This window comes from Lemur catta, chromosome 6 (genome assembly GCF_020740605.2).
Source record: "Lemur catta isolate mLemCat1 chromosome 6, mLemCat1.pri, whole genome shotgun sequence".
Classification (NCBI taxonomy): Eukaryota; Metazoa; Chordata; class Mammalia; order Primates; family Lemuridae; genus Lemur; species Lemur catta.
In genome coordinates, this window is record NC_059133.1 from 64,892,341 (window position 1) to 64,895,759 (window position 3,419).

A 3,419-nucleotide genomic window follows, 5' to 3' on the forward strand; every position below is an offset into this window, starting at 1 on the left:
ACACAGGGAAAACCATGTGAAGACACAGGGAGAAGACAGCTAACTGCAAGCCAAAGAGAGAGGCCTCAGAAGAAACCAACCCTGCCAACACCTTGATCTCAGGCTTCTAGGCTCCAGAATTGTGAGGAAAAAAAAAACTGTCTATTATTTAAGCCATCCAGTCTGTGGTACTGTTATGGCAGCCCTAGCAAACTAATATAGACTTCTAAAATGACAAATTCAATAACTTCTTTACTCAACTTCTTCAGTCCCCTTTTACTTTTACAACTTTAAAATAAATTATGTAAATTAGTATTTTTAAAAACATAATTATAAAACAACACCATCAATGTCTGTGTACTCACCAGCCAGGGAAAGAAGCAGAACATTGGCATCATCCCAGAAGTCTTTTCCTGGTACCCACCCCCCAAACAACCCCCTGCAGATGCAACACTGCACTCAATTTTGCAATAATCATTATCTTTTAGAGAAAATTTTATATGTCGTTTAAGTGGCATGTAAAACTTCGTATAAATGAACTTCCAGTCACATGTTGCTTATCGATGGGGACATATTCAGAGAAATGTGTCATTAGGCGATTTCATCATTGTGAGAATATCATAAAGTGTACTTACCCAGACCTAGATGGTACAGCCTATCACACACCTAGGCCATATGGTATAGCCTTTTGCTCCTAGGCTACAAACCCGCACAGCACGTTACTGTACTCAATACTGCAGGCAACTGTAACACAATGGTAAGTATCTGTGTATCTAAGCATGTCTAAATAGAGAAAAGGTATAGTAAAAATATGGAACTATAATCTTATGGAACCACCATCTTATACGTGGTCCATCATTGACCAAAACGTTGTTATGTGGCACTTGACTGCACATGTATTATTTTGTGACTTCTTGTTCATGTTCAACATTAAATATTTGAGAATTTTTATCATTAGAATTTATCATACTACATAAAAATAAACAGCATCAATTTATCACCAATAACAATTAAAAACAGACTTGGAAAAATATTTGCAACAAATATGGTATGAAAAGGTTTATAATCTTATTTTATAAGTTGATCACAAAAATTTAAAGAAAGTTGTTAATATGAAACATAGCAAAGCACATGAACAGCAATTTACAGAAATGGAACTATAAATAGCTCTTAAATATCTTAGTATATTCACCTCAGTAGTAATGAAAATTATGAAATAATATTTTTTCTTAATTAACAAAGATTTTTTAAATGACAAAATTCTATAAAAATTTGTTTAATTATAAAATGTGGGCATTGCTGTTTGGATAGCAATTTGGCAATTGCCAAGTATATGCCAAGTCTTTAAAAGGTCATGCCCTTTAATCTAGTAATTCCACTTCTAGGAATCTATTCTAAGAAAATAATGAGAAATTCAGAAAAATGGTCTATGTACAAAGATATACATTGTGATGCTGTTAGAATACTGAAAAAGAAAATATGGGAAATAACTAAATATAGTGATCATACAATTAGCTGTGAGTCTAAGTGATCAAGTGATATTCATCATTACTTCTGTATCTTGGGTACATATTCCTTTTAGATATTCTCATCATATCATTTTAATATATGCAGTTTTCTGTTCTATAATTTTAATGGTACTGCCAATATCAATTTCTGTACCATGAAACCAATTTGGAAGTTAAGAGCCAATTTGTTTTCTTTCTTTCATTTTGTTTAACATTTCCTGAAAATCCACATTTGGCTGGGTTATCCTAGTTAGTTTTGATGGTGGTTGTGTAAACCTAATTATTTTTCTAAAAGGTGTGCTGCATTTTCTCTTGGAATCTTGGCATCATTCCTCTGGCTTTCAATGCTCTCTCCTTTCTCTCTCTCTGGGGTAAAATTGTGGACACTACATTTCCCAGCTTCTCTTGCCACTGAGAGGCAGAAGGGGGAGAACTGGGAGGTTGTAAAACAGCAGAAGCCATTGCTGCTCTGGCAGTAGCCTGTGGACCGCAGCGGGGCCAGGGGTGGGGGAGTGCCGGGGCCAGGGAATGTCCCATGGGTGCCCCACGTGGTGCTGCAGGCAGGCAGACCCCCAGTGTGGGTTCCCTTCAACTACAATTTCTTGCTTTTCTCAAAGCCAGCAGACATTCAGTCTCGCTGCCCTTACAAAGGGTTTTTGCTTGCTTTTTTAAGACTCTAATTCAATAGAGATATTTCATCTTTCCTGACAGAAACTTCACTGACAGAAAAAAACAAAAGGAAGAAGTTTATAGCAATCTACGGCTTTATACTCTGAGCTCAATCTTATTGGAAATGAGTTCCAGCATTATAGACTTGATCAGAGATCTGTAATCTATTGATTAAAGCTATTGATTAAGCTATTTACTTATTGTAAAATAAGTGAATTCTCTCCCCATCACAGACAGTGTTTAGGCTGAGGCTGAGAGAACATGAGCCAGGAATGCCCTGCAGGGAACAGTCCTGAACTACACTAATGTACAGCTCCAGAGACTATGACTGTGTTTCATAAACCAGAATGATTTGGGGAATAAGTAAATCTTGGAGGATTATTTTAAGTTTTTCTTTCTAGTCTTACAATATGTTCCACTGAGGAATGCTTCATCCAAATTATTTCTGAGTCTAAGTAAATGAGTAAAATAAAATGTTAGGGCTGTTGTGTGAACTTGCTGGCAGCTAAAGAAAACTGGAGGAAGATTCAGGAAAAGCCGGGTTAGTTTAGATGCGGAGGTGCTATCTGTTGCCTGACACGGTGGCAAAATGTGCTTCCAGAACTAGTGCTCAAAGCTCCAGAAGGACAAGAAAGACTCAGGGAACTTCCTGAGCTGGAAGTTGTCCATCAGTGGCTGGAGCAAACATGGCCACTCAGAGTTACGTTAATAATCATCAGGGCTATAAATTGCCTCTCAAATTCAAATGTAGGGACTCACAAAATATTACTTTGTCCAAATAATTTCTCTTTCATTTTCATGCTTATTACAAAACTAGGAGTGCTAAGCACAGCTGTACAGTTGGGAAAGGCTTTGATTAGTCATGATTCAATGGTAATGGAGAGAATATCATTTTAGAGGTAATTTATGTGTCATCCTTGCGCAGGGGCCGTGCTAATCTTCCGTGTATCATTCCAATTTTCGTATATGTGCTTCCAAAGTGAGCACTAGAGGTAATTTAAATGTAAGCTATTTGTCAACCTAGAGATACATATGCTGGATTTATATGCTTGAACACTCAAATTGATCCCACATAAAAGGTAGTAAAGGAAACAAAATATTTGTTTATTTCAAAATGGTTGATGAGGCAGCATTTGCATCTCCTGAACTAAAATATCTGATTATGTGTTAATCACGAATACAAATTTAATAATATATGAATTAAATCTAAACATCCCACTATCCTCCTGTCCCTTTTATACTGCACTAGTTAGGCACTGGAGA

General features: G+C 36.5%; 1 non-coding gene across 1 annotated transcript; it reads right to left on the bottom strand.

Moving 5' to 3' along the window:
• Positions 1-3,035: 3,035 nt before the first annotated feature.
• On the bottom strand, positions 3,036-3,143 carry LOC123640867. Its single transcript, XR_006736107.1, has one exon. It is a non-coding gene; the product is annotated as a U6 spliceosomal RNA (small nuclear RNA).
• Positions 3,144-3,419: the final 276 nt, after the last annotated feature.